This window comes from Peromyscus leucopus, chromosome 20 (genome assembly GCF_004664715.2).
Source record: "Peromyscus leucopus breed LL Stock chromosome 20, UCI_PerLeu_2.1, whole genome shotgun sequence".
Taxonomy (NCBI): Eukaryota; Metazoa; Chordata; class Mammalia; order Rodentia; family Cricetidae; genus Peromyscus; species Peromyscus leucopus.
Window position 1 is genome coordinate 41,266,984 of NC_051080.1, and position 18,824 is coordinate 41,285,807.

Sequence of the window (18,824 nt, forward strand, 5' to 3'; positions counted from 1 at the left end):
TTCTGGATTAAAAATATCCCAGATGCCAGACTCTAGACTTCAATCAAAGCACACTCTGATGAGGCAGAGGTTCATTCTATCCTTTTTTACTGTGTATGTTCTTTGTTTCTGACAACTAATGCAGGCTGGATCCTATAAAATCTCCAACCAATGTGAGGCTGAACTTTGAGACTGCCAAGATGGATGCTATATAAATAAGATGGCTACACAGAGTGAGCCTACCTCCATGATGATACTTATGCCTAGCTTGGTCAGAAATTCAGGTTTTCTGTATAGTCAGAAATCTGGAATTATTTTTCTTTGGGTCTTATTGGAAAATGCTTTCAATTGACAATGACTATTCTTACAGGAACCATCAAAGTGACTGGCCCATAGCTCAAGTACTGGTCTTGACTATTTCATGCCACTTACCCCCTGTTGTAGTGGGGAGGGGAAGCTGATATTCATAATTCCATGTATTGCAATTCTGTCATCTTTTATTAAAACTAAAATGTACAATGTTGTTATAAGTTGGTATACCATCTTAAATAAATTTTTGTTTGTTTAGAAAATATTTAAGGTTGGGGATATTGCTCAGTGTAGAGTGCTTGCCCAGTATGAGTGAGACCCTGGGGTCAAATCCCAACACTGAAAAAAAAATATTTATCACATAATCTAAGAGCCAGACATTATGCTGGAAGCTGGGGGTATATTGTAGACTACATCCAACGAAGTTGTTTACTCTGTTCCAATTAATATCTTGGAATACTGGTCAATTCCAGGACAAAGGAAAGCTGCATAGCTCAATAAATGCCTCATTCCTCAAAATGAAAATATAATTGTGCTTTTAGAATCCTAATTTTGTGCCGTTTCAAGCACAGAAACTAAATGAAGGAAAGTAAATTGGAATTCTTTCTGTAGTCTGTTATCTGTGGCTTAAATGCTAGAGACTTCAATCCAGATCACTATTTGAGTGAAAAGGAATTGGGAAGATTGAATATACTGGAAGGTGTGTTTCCTGGAAGCATTTTCTAATTCTAAGTTGACAGTTCAAGAGCAATCCAGAAATCGGTTTGGGAGCTCTTTGGTGGCTCTTTTGGTGGATGCCGCGTGATAACACAAGCATCGTTTACAGTGTACCCTGCCATAGCAGGCTGAAATTGTGTGACTTGTCTCTCCCTTTGGTTTAATTCGGGAGTGGGATATATTCTTTTTTCACATGACTGTCCTAGCGCCTGCTGGACTTTGCTCTGTACCATGGGGAAGTCTGTGTCCACTGACCACCTCACCAGGTTTCCTGTACCATGGGGAAGTCTACGTCCACTGACTACCTCACCATGTTTCCTCACCCTCACGCTTCCAGGATTTACGAGAAATCATGGTGGAAGAGGCAGCTAATCCCAGGCACAATCTCTAAATCAGCAGGAAAGACCTTACTCTTATCAGGTCACCCAGGAGCAATCTCAGGGACCCAATACCATCTCCCTTGCTTCATGCCTCTTCCTCTGGAGAGGAATAGGTACCTTTAGACATGGTTCTTTCTCATAGGCTAAGTATGTCATCTGGTTCCTGCCATGGCAACATGGGAATTTCACATTATCTTAGGTTTGTACCTTCAGAAAGCTTTATTATTTTATTACACTGTTTCAAGTTTTATGGTTTAAATTTACATTAAAAAGCAAGGCATTCCAAAAGATCCACTGGCCTATCTGAATTAGTAACAAGATAAAAACAGCTTAAAATAAAGGCATTAGATTTTACTGTCTAGCTTAAATATTACAAAATTGGGGGGCTCACTCTTATGCTTCACTTTCATCTTTAATAGTAGTTGAATGATTGTCCCATAATGATTCCTTCTGTCCTGGCTATGATTACTCCTTAGCAAAAGGACAAACAGACTTTATGTTCACAAATTAAGGAAGTCGTCCCTCTGGCCCTTCTAGTCATTGGAAATTCATTCCAATAACCTCTGAAATATCCAGAAACAAGCACATGACATCTCTCCTCCACTACAGCATGAGATTTCATTTTGATTTGCTGATTTTGTCATTTAGCCCCTCTTGTGGGGGTCACTGATTGAGTAGTAGACAGCTTGGCTGCAGCTCCAGCTCTGCCAAGCCAAAGCACACAATTTGGCTATGGGACAAATGGGTGTCTGTCACCAGGAGCCATGACATATCTGCTGATTTATGGATACAAGCCATCTTTTCAGCATTTCCCTCCTCCATCTGGAAATCCCTATCCATCCATCCATTCTCACCCATTGGTGTCATTTCCATTTTTTCGTTTGCAAGGAAATTCATTCTGGAAGACGAGTAAGAGAGGGTGGCCAGCAATTTCCTGAGACTTGTGACCAAAGGTTGTGGGTTTGATGAAAAGTTGGCATGATGGACAGTGGCCTGCTTCCTGATGAGCAGATGCTGGGATGTTCTGTCTGAGCATAGCTGTTGCTTCAATCAGATGGAGATTTCAGTCCTCATTTCATATCCTATTAGCTTTATTGCATGGGTCAGCTGCCTAATGGATCCAAGCCTCACTGTTGTCTTTGTAAACTGTGGTGTTTTAAAGACACAGAGCAGCAGCAGTTGAGAAACAGAGTGAGGGCACAGCTGGGAAGCTCTTAGCATGAACAGTGTGTAGTTCATTGAGCATTCCGTGGACACAGACATTAACAAACAATATGCCTCTTGGTATCTTTCAGCACTCATTCCAGCTCCCGTAGCCTAGCCAGAATGGACAGAATTTTTATCCTTTCCATAGATCTGGATTTGCTAGTTACCTTGGTTACATTTTCCTGATGTACACAGTTCTCAGCCACATAAACCCATCATTATGGAAAAGAGTAGGGCTGAAGAAATGATGCAATAGTTAAAACACTTGCCATGCAAGCAGAAACACCTCAATCAGATCCCAGAACTAATTTAAATGTAGGATGGACAAGCTGACTACCTCGTAATTCTAGCCTCAGAAAGCTAGCTATTGGAAATTGAGATCTAGTTATTGGAAATCCATTCCAGCAACCTTTGAAATATCCAGAAACAGGCACATGACATCTCTCCTCCACTACAGCACAAGACTTTATTTTGATTTGCTGATTTTAACATTTAGCCTCTCTTGTGGGGGTCACTGATTGAGATAGATCCCTGGGAGATCTCAGCCCAGACCACAGCAAGTCAGCCTAGCTTGATTGGTGATCTCTGAGTTTGAGGCCCTGCTTCAGAGAACAAGTAGAAGAGCAATCAAACACTCTGGACACCAGCTTCAGATCTCTACACACACATGCACCTGCATGCATGCATGCTTCCCTACACAAGTGAACATGCATACACAAATATACATGAAAACAGAGAAAACGGGGATGAGCCTAGGCACACAGGCTTTTCCCTTTTAAAAACCCTTATGTTTAAGGTTTCCTGATGCCATGTGGCTCAGGCAGGTGAAAAACAATCACCAGGTAGCCTGGGTCCTCACAGGCAGGGCTTCCTGAAGCATCCACAGGCACCAGCCACTGGGTGTCAATATGATGAGCAAGTGTATGGTGGTGAAGTCAGAGAGAGGGAGAGGTGAAACGGTCCCTGTGCTGTGGTAAGAGGCGGTTCTGAAGAAGCGAGGGCGGTGAGGAATGGGCTGATGTTGGCAGCCTGCTTGCCATCCAGGACCTGATTGATATCCAGGTCTGGGCTACTGCCTAAGGCTATATCTGTCTACTACATCTGGGGTCTATGTTGACATCCATGACTCATACTGCCACCAAGGCCACAGGAATACCGGAAATGTGGGCCACCACCTGTGGCCATTGTAGTGTCAATGGATTATTGGTGAAATTATTAAGGCAACTCCACATAGTTAAAAGGAAGGTTTATTTTGTGGGGTAACTTACAAGTGAAGGGATAGCTAACAGGGTCTGAGAAAGGTGTATCACAGTCTGGTGGTGTTCTCTGGAGAACTCTGCTTGGTCTCCCTGCAGCGTCCAGGGTCTAGGAACCAAGAGAGCTCCCCCATCTGGCTCTGCCTTGTAGGCGTGACAGTTACCAAAGCCTCCAAGGGGGTGGTATATCCACGTCAATGCTGGAATGGCTACCCACTACATCTCCCTCCTTTGTCTAAATAAGAAGGTTCTAACCTAATATAAGACTGTATACAATAGGAATGATTATCAATTATTGTCCGGGAGTAATAAGGGATAATGACCTATATAAGATGGAACTACAACCAATGTAAACAATATCAAACAACAGACACATACTAAAATCCAGAGAAGTCTGGAGCATAGGTAAATGGCATGTTACAAGGATCACTCCAAAAGGTGTTCTATCCTAAAAAACCTGAATCTAACACTTAATGTGTTCTATCTAAGAAGAAAAGGGGAAGTGCTGTGGATATCGCTCTGTATAAATAAAATGCTCAATGGCCAGTAACCAGACAGGAAGTATAGGTGGGACAAGCAGAGAAGAGAATTCTGGAAAGTGGAAGGCTGAGGCAGAGAGATGCTGCCAGCCACCACCATAAGAAGATGTTAAGATACCAGTAAGCCATGAGCCACGTGGCAACTTATAGATTAATAGAAATGGGTTGATTTAAGATATAAGAACAGTTAGCAAGAATCCTGCCATGGCCATACAGTTTATAAGTAATATAAGTCTCTGTGTGTTTACTTGGTTGGGTTTGAGCAGCTGTGGTACTGGCAGGTGAGAGAGATTTGTCCTGACCCTGGGCCAGGCAAGACCAGGAAATGCTAGCAACAAATGGCACCCAACGGCTTGAGCTTCCACCTAAAACCTGAGAAAGACAATTCTAAAACAGAGCTAAAACAGCTTCCTAGTTGTCTCTCTCAAGTTAGCCTGCATGCTTGAGCTACTATATGGCAGGTTTATGGCATGCATACTTGACCTGCAGTATGGCAGGAATGAGAGGTGTCTTCAAGCAGCACATTACACTGCTGTGTGATGGATTCAGCCTTTGCTGAAGAAGAAAAAAAAAAGCGGTTTCTGGGCTACATGCTGCTTTGATAGAACTGCTTCTGATAGTTGATGGCACACATGGCTCCAGACCCAGAGCTAGCCGTAAACTGTACCACTGCCATGTTGGGAAGCTGAGGTGGGCGGGGCCAGCAGCCACAGAGGCTGTTTCAGACTTAGAAATGCTGCAGTTGAAAACAACAGATTCACGATAAGACAGATTCAGATGGAACAAGACTTTAAAAGCTTTACAATGTGTATAAAAAATGTACGTAGGCTTGGAAGAGAGAAAAGGGAATATATACAGTTATGTAAAGAAATAGTTTTTAAAAATAAAGTTTTTAAAGAGACAGTAAGTTAGTATAAAAAATAAGCCACATAAAGATGGATATTACACAGAGAATCTGGATTGTGTTGTCTTTGGGATTTTTAACTACAGAAAAATATTTGATCATAAAAGCTGTTAAGTTAAGCCAATATGTTTATTTTAAAGGTACTTTGACTTCAAAATTTGGATCTAAGGATATGTTGCTTTGGAAAGGAGGCTCTGATTTTGTTTCCACAGAAAACAAGAGGCTATGGATTTGTTACAGATTAAGATATATCAGGTTTGACCAGCCAAGACCCCCTGAAAGGTCTTCGATGACACCATGGCCCAGATGATCCAACATCCAGAACGGTTTCAAGGCAACTGGCTCAGACGATACACCCTCACAGACTACTCCATAATCCTAAAATTTTCTTTGTGTCCCCATAAGATACAGCGCCCCCTTCCAGAAGGAAGTAGTAAGAAAAGCTATGCCCACATTCCCAAATATACCAAGCTGGCTTTGGAGAAGGAATTGGCTCACTCCTTCTCTAAACCCAAACATATTGCTAAAAAAAAAAGGTTAAGAAATTCTTTTGTCCCATATCAGAAGAGCCCTCTGGTGTGGGACAGAGAAAAACCAATATTTTTATTTAAATCAGGTTGATTATAAATGCAATCTCTTTCTAAAGAAGAAAAGTGGATATGATATAGATATAGGATGAAAGGGTAGATTAGATTATTGAATCTACTATTAAAGAGCAACTTGTTTAAAATGTTTTACATTGCTATGGATTTTAGTTTATTGATACAAGTTTAAACAATTTTGTTATACTGTATATATATTTCTATTCTCGTTTGAGGTATTATGTTTATGTAACTCATTTAAATTGTAATGGATAATTAAGAAATACGGATTAATAATTAGTCTTCTATGATAGTCAAACTTATAGTCATGTTTTCTAGGTATACATAGATATAATTCAACTAGGTAGGTAATCTTCAAACACTTCAAAGACCTACAGAATATGGCATTTAAAATGTTTTAAAAATTTAGACTTTCTGAACAATGAGACATGTCTGCTCCTGGCAGCACCAATTTACTTCAGAGAGGAGGATGGGCATCGAAGACACTCTATATGGAGTTTATCTTCTTCTTGGCAAAAATAGCCATTTGGGCAAGAAACTGTTCTTGCCTGGACTGCTTGACAAAATGTTGTATAAACTAGACATGCAGGACCCACAGGAAGGTGACCACTCAACTTTGCTTGGCAAAAAAGTCCTTCAGGTTCCTGCTTCGCAGAGGAAACTGCCAGACATTCTACAGGACACAGAGAGAAATGACTGAGAGACTCTAGGCCTGTGGGCTAAAGACAGATACCTTAACTTTATATGTCTCTGTCTACCCTGCAAGACTCTCGAAAGTTGCTTGCATCGTTCTCCCATTTCTCAGGTAATATTATATCCTTCTGAGGTCTTATAATTTCCTCAGTTATGATAAAAGATAAGTTAGATATAAAACCTTAGACTCACAAATATTAGATAGGATATCTTCTTTAGTATTGTAACTGTAATTCCTGCTTGATAATTGTTTTGTTATATGTAATTTTACTATGTTAAAGTTAAAACCTTCCTTTTTGAAAAAAAAAAGAAAAAGGGGAAGTGCTGTGGATGATTGATTGATAAATAAAACAGATTGGCCAGTAGCCAGACAGGAAATATAGGTGGGACTAGCAGAAGAGAATTGAGAGAACAGGAAAGTGGAGAGGAGGAGATGCCAGCCTGCCATCCAGGGAGCATCATGTAAAGGCAGCAGGTAAAGCCACAGAACACATGGCAACATATAGATTAACAGAAATGGGCTGAGTACAAGAGTAAGAGCTAAACAATGGAAGGCCTGAGCTAATGGCTGAGCAGTTTAAATAATATAAGTGTCTGTATGTTTATTTTAGAAGTGGGCTACGGGACTGCTGGGGCTGGGCGGGACCCGGAGAGAAAAACTCTAGCTACAGTGGATTGTGCCACCTCTGGAGCCATGTTGATCTGAGTGGCATGTGCTACCATCCCAGGGGATGTGATGACATTAAGCCTGGGTTGCTACCAGGGCCATGTCTGGGTTCATGCTCCTGCAGCAGCCAGGGTCTATGTTCTGGTCAAACCCCTGAGTTCATGTTGTCTTTGAGGGCTGTGTTTCTGCAGGAGCCATGCTAATCTGGCTGGCCTGTGCTGCCACCCAGGGCCATGGTGACATCTGAGCCTGGCCTGGGATGTGGGACCATGTCTGGATCCGTGGTCCTATCACAGTTGGGGTCTGTGATGTCCATGCCTGTGGTGCCACCAAAGGCCACACAGATGCCCGGGGTTGTGGTCATGTTGGTGTCTGAGGGCTGTGTTCCCACTAGAACAATGATGTTGTCTGGGCCAGGGTTGCTGCCGATGGCCATGTCTGAGCCAAGGCTGTGTTCATGGTGTCTGTGGTTCCTGATACAGCAATGCCAACCAGGGGTCTGGGCCACCACCTGTGGCCATATTGGTGTCCAAGGACACCATGGGGATCAAGCCAATTCCAGTGGCCTGCAAAGTCACATGCGCCCAGCCCAGGCTGCTGCAGTGGGCCATGTCTAGCTAGGTCTGTGGCCCAACAGCAGCCTGGGTCTATGCTGATGTCTATGGTACATGTTGCCACAGAGAGTTATAGGAACCATACCTATTGAAATCCAAGGTCCATGCTGAGCTAGCCCTGTCTCTCACTGGCCCTGGGACACCTGGTCCTGCCCCTTGCTGGACATTATAGCAGGAAAGCTGGAACCCCACCCCCATTCGAGAGCTGACCCCTGCACCTGGGAGAGATGGCCTGGATGGCATGGGCCTAGAGAGCTGTCTCTGCCCCTCAACTGAGGGAGTGGTCCCGATGGCCCAGAATGACCAGCCCAACTACCACCCAGACCCACATCCCTGGCCTTAGGTTGGACCACGCTAACAGCTGCCCCATCTTTGACCTGCTGGAGTGGGAAAAGGGACTGGTCCTGCAAAACAATAACCTCAGAGTCTCCCTGACTGGGGCAACAACAAGATATCTGAGAGGAGTTTGGATGAGGGCCCAGCCAATGATGATGGTGGACCAGAAACCAGAGACCTGGAACCAGTCCAAGACTCATTTCAACGAACATTTTGTGGGTAGGGCTGATTGGACAAAAGGGGTACACTGCATGAGACAGCAGCTCCTGATGCCACTAGGATGAATGAAGAGGGGTTGGAAAGATGGAGGAGCAAGGTGGGGTTTGTTTTATTATTTTGTTTTGTTTTTAATTAATTTTGGGGGGCATACTGCAGGGGTGTGAGGCAGATATGGAGGACTAAGAGGTGAATAGGATTGGGGTGCATGATGTGAAATTTCAAAAGAACCAATAACAAATCATGTTAAAAAAATTTTAAAAAAATCATTGTTTTAAAGATGATAGGTTAGACCCTGCTGGATTTTTCTGATGTCTCTCTGAATCAAATAGGACAGGAAAATACCACTCATTGCATAAAAGTACCTAGCAGATAATCCTTTCTTTCCCTGTCTGATGATAACTTCTCTACTGGATTTATTTTCTCTCTCCCTTGTGTCCTCAAATCTGTGAGATTCAAATGTAATTTGTCTTAGGGTTACTACTGATGTGATGAAATACCATGGCCAAAGCAACTTGGGGAGGAAAGGATTTATTTGGCTTACACTTCCATATAGCTGTTCATCATCTAAGGAAGTCAGGACAGAACTCAAATAGGGCAGGAACCTGGAGGCAGGAGCTGATACAGAGGCTGTGGAGGGGAGCTGCTTACTGGCCTGCTTCTCATGCCTTGCTCAACCTGTTTACTTATAGAACTCAGGACCACCAGCTCAGGGATAGCACCACCTACAATGGCTGGGCCCTCCTCATCAAATTAATTAAAAAATGCCCCACAGCTGGATCTTACGGAGGCATTTTCTCAGGTGAGGCTCCCTCCTCTCTGATGACTCTAATGTGTGCCAAGTTAATTCCCTGAGTGAATGGATATCACTAAAGAAACAAGCATTCAAAGTATTTAGCTTTAGATCTGAGAACAGCTCAGCAGTGTGTAGATAGGGAGGGAATATACATCTGTGTCAGTGCAGCTTGAGTGTTACTATGGATCCAATGCAAATGTTGATTGGCAGTTGGACTAGGGGAGTCAGTCAGTGCTGCTAGTTAAGGACCACACTTTAGTTGTGAGCAGACAAAATCTTTAGCCCAAGCTCTGAGAAGCATCCATGGATATGCTGTTTTGTGCTTTGCCCTCCTAGCATAGTGTCTAGGAAGGAGAGTGTCTCAGGGTTTCTATTGCTGTGAAGAGACACCATGACCACAGCAACTCTTATAAAGGAAAACATTTAATGGGGTGGCTTACAGTTTCAGACGTTTAGTCTATTATCATCAGGATGGGATATGGCAGAGTGAAGGCAGACAGAGTGCTGGAGAAAGATCTGAGAGTCCTACATCTTGGCCCACAGGCAACAGCAAGTGGTCTAAGACACTGGGTGTGGCTTGAGCATATATGAGACCTCAAAGCCCACCACCACAGTAACACACTTCCTCCAACAAGCCACACCTACTCCAACAAAGTCACTATCCTAATAGTGCCCTTATGGGGGCCAATTATGTTCAAACTACCACAGATAGTTAATGCCCACTTAACAATTGTTCTGTGAGGATGTTTATGGTGACTACTGACAATGAAGTAATAAAGACTCATTACATTACTGAAATGTGAAGCGATTCCAAATGTTTAATTTTCATTTGAGCATGTAGATAGTCAACCCTCAGCTTAACTACTAAGTGTTGCTCTTCATCCGATTAGCTTTCCTCTACTGAACCATTTAATTCAAGAAATGATAGGTCAAGTATGTGAGAACAATCATTTGACTCTAGAACTCTCTGATGGTGCTAACAGACCACCATCATGCCCCTTGTAAAGAAGGCAGATTTCCTCGGTCAAATGTGTTCCCTTCTGGCAGTGTCTCCCATTTTCCCTGGCTCTAAGACACTCCACACATACAGTTTGCTTATCCAGGCTAGAACTGACTAACACACCTCTTGATTAACAACTCTTTTTTCCTGTATGTTTTGTGTGGGAAATGAAAGAGTATATTAGATGAAGGAGGAGGAGGAAGAGGAGGAGATCCTATGAGTCAAGCAAGTTCATGCTGTTTTGTTTGTTTTTCTCTTTTTGGGGGGAGGTAGATTGAGTCACTGAGTTCTCATAATTCACCAAAGGACACAGTTATTATCATGTTCTTGTGGATGAGGAAACCATAGCAGGAAATAACTAAGTAAATTCTCCAAAGTTACATAGTATGGTACTTGAGAGCTACAACTCAAACATAGTCTGGCATCAGGGCCCCTTTTTTTAAAAAAAAAAAATTATTTTGTTTTATTTTACAATACCATTCAGTTCTACATATCAGCCACGGGTTCCCCTATTCTGCCCCCTCCCACACCTTCCCTTCACCCCAGTCCCCCCCCATTCCCACCTCCTCCAGGACAAGTCCTCCCCCAAGGACTGCGATCAACCTGGTAGACTCAGTCTAGGCAGGTCCAGTCCCTTCCTCCCAGACTGAGCCAAGTGTCCCTGCATAAGCTCCAGGTTTCAAACAGCCAACTCATGCAATGAGCACAGGACTCGGTTCCACTGCCTAGTTGCCTCCCAAACAGATCAAGTCAATCAACTGTCTCACCTATTCAGAGGGCCTGATCCAGCTGGGGGCCCCTCAGCCTTTGGTTCATAGTTCATGTGTTTCCATTTGTTTGGCTATTTTTTTTCAATGATTGAGTAGAACCGAAATTTATTCTAAGCCACAGTCGTCCTAGGGACCTCCATGCTATATATATAGCCTCTATGGTTCTATGGGCTGTGGTCTGATTGTTCTTTATTTTATATCTAGAATCCACTTATGAGTGAGTACATACCATGACTGTCTTTCTGGGTTTGGGTTACCTCACTCAGGATGATTTTTTCTAGTTCCATCCATTTGTCAGGGCCCTTTTTTTATTGATGAGGATTTACTCTTTGAATTGACAAGAATTGCTCATATTAATTTTTGAAGGCAAGAAGTCTTAATTCAAGACTGGCAGCTTTGGGCTTTTGTCTTATTCTGTTCAGGTTGCTATGACAAAATACATAGATTGACTTATTTCTTGATGGTCTAGAGGGTGAGAAGTCTAGAATCTAGGTGCCAATGGAACAGAGTCTAATCAAGGCCCAGTCTCTGGCTCCTGTGACTGTTTCCTCACATGAAAGAGTAGATGAACAAAGCCCCAGGCAGTAGTCAGGGCTCTTGGACAAATCTCACAGGAACCTGGTGCTCTTTCCAGGTATCTACATTGTACTTCCACTTTGCTTTTTAATAAAACTCCTTCCTATTTTGCTATTTGTGTGTGTTTCTTTGATTCTTTGTCTAAGAACCTGGAAATGCCTGGCCAAACAGAGACCAGAGGTAACAGAGAGATTGCTCCATATAAGCATGCAAGATTTCTAGTACTGCATAACAAGTGAATGGCAACATAGGAATTCAAAGCAATACATGTTATCATCTCTTGATTCCATGACTCAGGCCAGCATAACTCCACTGCTCCTCTCTTCAGAACTCCAAGCAACACCAAGCCTCTGGCTAGGACTGGGGCTTCAATGGGGGCACAGATGCTCTTCTAAGAGCACAGAATTGTTGACAATATTCAGTTCCTTGTGTCTGTCCAAAAGCAACATACATCAAGACTGTTATGTCTCCCACGCTAAAAGAAAGTGTCTTGTTTTCAAGACTTCCACTTAAGTCATGTCCACCCAGAATTCTATGTCTTTTTGTTTAACTCAGAATTTAGCCTCATCACAAGTATAACATCTCCTCACATAATGGGTCCTTTTCACAATCAGGGAGAAGAATTATAAACACTGTGCTATGGAGAACTAGGAAGTTTTGGCATGATCTCAAAATTCTGCCTACCATAGTAATAATGAGTGTGATGTCCTCTGGAACAATCTTGTCCTGACTTCAAGGGACTCTCAAAAGGCACTGCTGTGGCAAGAATTCAACTTTAGTGAGAAAAGAACCTTTAAACCCACTCAAAGGTAGTTCTAAAATTGGCCGAGGTATAATATACAAACTTTTTAGACATTGGGATATAGAATGAAAGTTTTGTGCTTGAATTATTTTGCTTAGCCATTTTTATGGCCAAGTCCTCAGACTACAGAGGCAGATCAGTTTTTCCTGCTACAGGTCTGCTACAGAGCACCTGAGTCTGTTTTACGCCATAGGGAGGCAGGTGGCCCTAGGTCAACCACTCAATGTTCTGTACTTTCTTTGTAGTTTAGAACTATGGTCAGGGACAAAAAGGGGAAATGGAGATATAGATGGCAGATCCAAAGACTGAAATGGCTCAAGTTCATTGCAAATTTGTTAAGCACAGGATTCTGGCTCTCATTTTACATTTCAGAGTTGACAATACTCTTAGACTGATAGAGACCATACTAATGAATACATCGAGGGAAATAGGAACCATCCTTTCATATAGAATATTTGGTTTCCTTATAATAAGGCAAAGAAAAACAACTTCAAACGGTATTGTTAAATTTTAAAAACCCAAAATTCTAAGAGGTCTGTGTTGTTTGTTTTTGCTCTTTTTGGGGACCCACCACCCAGCTTCCAAATAAATCACACTCAGAGGCTTATTATTACTAATAAATGTCCAGCCTTAGTTTGGTTTGTTTCTAGTCAGTTTTCCTTAACTTTAAATTATTTTATCTATCTTTTGTCTCTGGGCTTTTATCTTTCTCTATTCCTGTATACTTTGTTTCTTACTCCCTGGCTGGCTGTGTAGCTGGGTGGCTGGGTGGCTGGCCCCTGATGTTCTCTTCCTTCCTCTTTCATTTCTTTTTCCTTTCCTCCCAGATTTTTCCTTCTATATATTTTCTTTGCCTGTCAGCCCTGCCTATCCTTTCTCCTGCCTTGTTACTGGCCATTCAGTAAGAAGACCATTAGGTGTTTTAGACAGGCACCATAACACAGCTTCACAGAGTTAAACAAATGCAACATAAACAAAAGTAACACACCTTAAAATAATATTCCCCAACATTGCCCCCCTTTGTCCTAAACAAAAAATGAAAGGTTTTAACTTTAACATAGTAAAGTTGTATACAATACAAACAATTATCAAATAAAGATTACATTCACAATATACTGAATTTTAATTCATTTGTGTCTGGTACATTTAAAGAAAATACTCCATAATCTATTCATCTTAGTAAATACAAATTTTTGTGTGTAATTTACTTTTTTATAACATCTAAGGATAACTACAACTATAACTATTTAGTCTTTACTCCATCAAACGCTCTAGATGGATATATTATTTAAATAAACAAAAGGGTGAATTGCAAATAACTTCTAAAAACTCTAGAAATGACAGAGACATCTGACTGCCTGAACAGTCACCCAAAGTTTTTCTGCAACATTGGGGCATCCATCTTCAGCCTATAGGCTGATAGTATATGGCAGACTTTTTGATGAAGCAGAAAATTTGAATGACTATCCTGCCTATATTGGCAAAGTTTGTCAGTCATTTTCCTCTCTGTGTGTCCCACAGAATGTCTGGAAGTTTCTTCTGTGAAGCAGGAACCCTGAAGGACTATCCTGCCTTGTTTTGGCATATTTTAGTGGCCACTTTCCTGTGGGTCCTGCATGTCCAATTTATACAACATACTTTCAAGCAGTTCAGACAAGAGCAGTTTCTTGCCCAAATGGCTAGTCTTACCACATTGAAAGCAAACTCCATAAAGAGTTTCTTTAATGTTCATCATCTCTGAAGTAAATTGATGCTGCCAAGAGCAGATGTGTCTCATTGTCATGAAAATCCCTAAGTTAACAAAATATTTTAAATGTCATATTTTGTAGATCTTTGAAAGGTTTGAAAACCATTTATCTATCTAAAATATATCTATATGATCTGGAAAGCACACCTAACATATCTACAATTTTGGCTGTTATAAATGACTAACCACTAACTTACATTTCCTGATTATCCTATATAGTTTATAATAATAGCTTTTAAAAACTAGAACTTTACCCTACATTTCTAAATGAACTGCATAGGCACAATACCTCAAACAAAAATAGAAATGTACATATAATATGTTGTAACAAAAATAACCTTAAATTTTTATCAATATACAAAACTCTTTTAAACAAGAATAGAAATATACATACAGCATAACAAAATAACATTAAATTTGTATCAATATACAAAAATCCATACCATGCAAAATATCTGAGGTTAATAGTTGTCTTTTTTATCTTATATTCCTATATTCCTCTAAATTATAACAAACATCTATAACCCACCAATTAACCAAAGACCATCCACACCTCCCAAAACTCTTGGGAATGTAGATGTCATATTCTCCAGACTGCTTCCTGCTGTCTGTAGGTGACATCTTTAGGGTCCCTGAGAAAATTTTGAAATAATGGCCAAGCCCTGGAAAGATCAGCAGTAACTTTTGTTCATATCACCTGTCAAGATTTAGGAGGTCTCCTTTGATCACACCTAATCCATGTTATTCCTGAAGGAATCCACAACTTCTAGTCTCCTGTGGGAACAAACTCCAAAGCATTTTTTATTTCCATTTGAAAAATACATTTTTAACTTCTTTTTTAAAGTTAAGTTAGCTCTAAAGTATCTAGGTTGGTTTAATTTTGTAGTCCTGTTCACAATCCCAAGTCTCTTAGTAGCTGTTGTTTGCTTATCAACATTCAAAAAATTCAGAATCACGTCAACGGAAGAATGGATGAAAAAAAAATGTGGTACATATACACAATGGAGTACTACTCAGCAGAGACAAATAATGAAAGCATGAAATTTGCAGGCAAATGGATGGAACTAGAAAAAAATCATCCTGAGTGAGGTAACCCAAACCCAGAAAGACAGTCATGGTATGTACTCACTCATAAGTGGAGTCTAGATATAAAATAAAGAACAATCAGACCACAACCCATAGAACCATGGAGGCTATATATATAGCATGGAGGTCCCTAGGACGACTGTGGCTTAGAATAAATTTTGGTTTTACTCAATTATTGAAAAAAAATAGCCAAATGAATGGAAACACATGAACTATGAACCAAAGGCTGAGGGGCCCCCAGCTGGATCAGGCCCTCTGAATAGGTGAGACAGTTGATTGACTTGATCTGTTTGGGAGGCAACTAGACAGTGGGACCAAGTCCTGTGCTCATTGCATGAGTTGGCTGTTTGAAACCTGGAGCTTATGCAGGGATGCTTGGCTCAATCTGGGAGGAGGGGACTGGATCTGCCTGGACTGAGTCTACCAGGTTGATCGCAGTCCTCGGGGGAGGATTTGCCCTGGAGGAGGTGGGAATGGGGGGGGGGGCTGGGGTGAAGGGGAGGGGGTGGGAGGGGGGAGAACAGGGGAACCCGTGGCTGATATGTAGAACTAAATGGTATTGTAAAATAAAATAAAAGAAAAAAATTCAGAATCAATAGTAAACAGGATCCAGATTCCCTGTGCATTTCCCATCTTATGTGATATATATATATATATATATATATATATATATATATATATATATATGTGTGTGTGTGTGTGTGTGTGTGTGTATGTATGTATATGTATATATACACACATATATATACATATATATCCTTATTCTCTCTTAAAGACTTTATTATTTTTTAAACTATTTTTTCTATGACTATCTATACCCTTTTTTTTTCTTTTTTAAGCCAATGCACATTGTAAAACACACTGGAACCTGTTCAGAGGTTTTTCCATCTGGACCTCTTTTATTGTGTATCTTTAGTTTTTTTTTTACCTTGTGAGCAAACTTTAAACTGTTAAGCCACACAGATGAGGACCTCCAGCTGCAGCTTTGGCATCCAGCTCCGCCTACTTCTTGGGTTGTGAAAGCTGAGCCTAAAGCTTGAGGCTTGGAGGTGTGTGACTGAAACTGCATTTACACTTCCTAGAGCTCTAGAATGCCGATGCTTGCATGATAGCGGGCATTCATTTTTTGATCTTACTTAGTATACTGCCTGCTCAAGGTCTCACCAGCAGACAGAAACTCTTAAAGGAGCTGTAACTTCCCCCCCCCTCGGGTTTTTTAAACTGTACATGGAAATTCGAGCCCCATGTTGGGTGCCAAAATGTTGTTTGTTTTGGGGTTTTTGGGGGGGATGCCACCCAATTCCCAAATAAATCGCACATGGAGGCTTATTATTACTTACAAATGTCTGGCCTTAGTTTGGCTTGTTTCTAGCCAGTTTTCCTTAACCTTAGATTATCCCGTCTATCTTTTGTCTCTGAGATTTTATCTTTCTCTGTTCCCATATACCTTTCTTTGTTTCTTACCCCATGGCTGGCTATGTAGCTGGGTGGCTGGCCCCTGATATTCTCCTCCTTCCTCTCTCATTTCTTTTTTCTCTCCTCCCAGATTTCTCCTTCTATATATTCTCTCTGCCTGCCAGCCCTGCCGATTCTTTCTCCTGCCTTGCTATTTGCCGTTCAGTTCTTTATTAGACCATCAGATGTTTTAGACAGGCACCATAACACAGCTTCACAGAGTTAGACAAATACAACATAAACAAAAGTAACACACCTTAAAATAATATTCCCCAATAGGTCTGTGCCAGATACCATTTTCTATGGCGACTTTGATCAGACATTCACATAGGACCTGGAAGTGTCCAAATGTTCCTGCTTTCACATCCCAGCAGAAACAGACAGAAAATAGGAGGCAAATGACAGAAGGAGAGTCACTGAGAAGGAGTCAGAGGACTTTCTTCTATGGGGAAAAACTGGAGTTTAGTAATAAGGTTGGTGGAAAAAAGAGGAAGAGACCTACTCAGTCCATTCAAAGAGGTTAGAAAGCAGCAAGGCTGTCCAGCAGAGCCAAAGGAGGAGCCTTGCTGGCTCTACTCACAGAAGAATTCCCAGTAAAGAATCCTTTGAGGGGCATGCCCTTGCAGCTGTAGGTAGAGCATCTATAAGAAGAGCAGTTGAGAAAACCACAGGATTGTACAACAGTTCTGCCTTGTGATTATAGACCTGCAGATGGATTCAAGGGAGAATTATTCCACTTAAATACTCAGAACTAAGGGGTGGGTTTCAAGGTAGATTCATAATTGTAATGAAGATGCAGGCTATTGATCTGAGAGGATATACCAAAGAATTGCATCAAATTTGGATGAAGAAATCATAATGAAACAAACCATGACAGAAACAGACCTGTGGCTTGCGTGTATATGACATCAGGACTGATTACTTCATAACAGATAACCAGCTGGGGGCTCATGCCTGGGGAAGACTAATTCTTCATCTCTTGATAGTCTTTAGGTGTTTGTGGTTCTTTGTCTAGGGGTGTGACCTCTTGAGAGTTCCCCCTTCCACATGAGCATGTCTATGTTATCATTGTTCAGGTGTTTTTACACAAACCACACTAAGCAGACTCATCAGGCTACGTTTATATATTTATGCATATCTGCAACAATATTGATCAAAAAGAGGTCATAAATTTGAGAGGGAGTCAAGGCAGAACATGGGAGGTGGAAAGAGTACATAACAGGGAGAATGTGATATAAGTAACATTGTACAAACTTAGCAGGTTATATGTAGGTGTGTGTGTGTGTGTGTGTGTGTGTGTGTGTGTGTGTGTGTGTGTGTATGAAACAACAATTAATGGAAAGAGAGGCAATGAATTTGAAAGACAGCAAGGATGGCTGTGGTGGTATTGTGTTCACCAAAATATTGTGTACTCTAATAAAAATATCTGGGGTCAGAGAACAGACAGCCACTAGATACAAAGGCTAGAAAATGGTGGCACTCACACCTTTAATCCTAGCATCCCAGAGATAGAAATCCCTCTGGATCTCTGTGAGTTCAAGGCCACATTGGAAATAGCCAAGCATGGTGACACACGCCTTTAATCCCAGAAAGCCAGCCTTTAATCCCAGGGAGTGGTAGTAGAAATCAGGAAGATATATAAGGCGTGAGGGTGAGAAACTAGAAGCATTTTGGCCTGGTTAAGCATTCAGGCTTTTGAGCAGTAATTCAGCTGAGACCCATTCCGGATGAGGACTCAGAGGCCTCCAGTCTGAGAAGACAAGACCAGCTGAGGATCCGGCGAGGTGAGATAGCTGTGGCCTGTTCTGTCTCTCTGATCTACCAGCATGGACCCCAATAACTGGCCTCGGGTTTGATTTGTTAATAAGAACTTTTAAGATTCCTGCTACATCTGGCGCCCAACGTTCGTGTTACGAATTCATGAAAAAGCTGTTTGCCTGTGGCCTTGTGAGCCCCAGCTCAGGCCCAAGCTACACTCAGGCGGTTGTGGTGGTGCACGCTTGTAGGATTTGGTGAAGGAGGCAGAGGCAGTAGGATCCCGAGTTTGAGGCCGGCCTAGGAGGCTTGGGAGAAGCTTTGGCCCGGACTGAGCCACAAACAGTGGTGTGACCATGGAAGCAGTGGCTACTGCTCCACGTTGCCAGCTCCTTCTCATCATGTTGGTGACTGCAGTG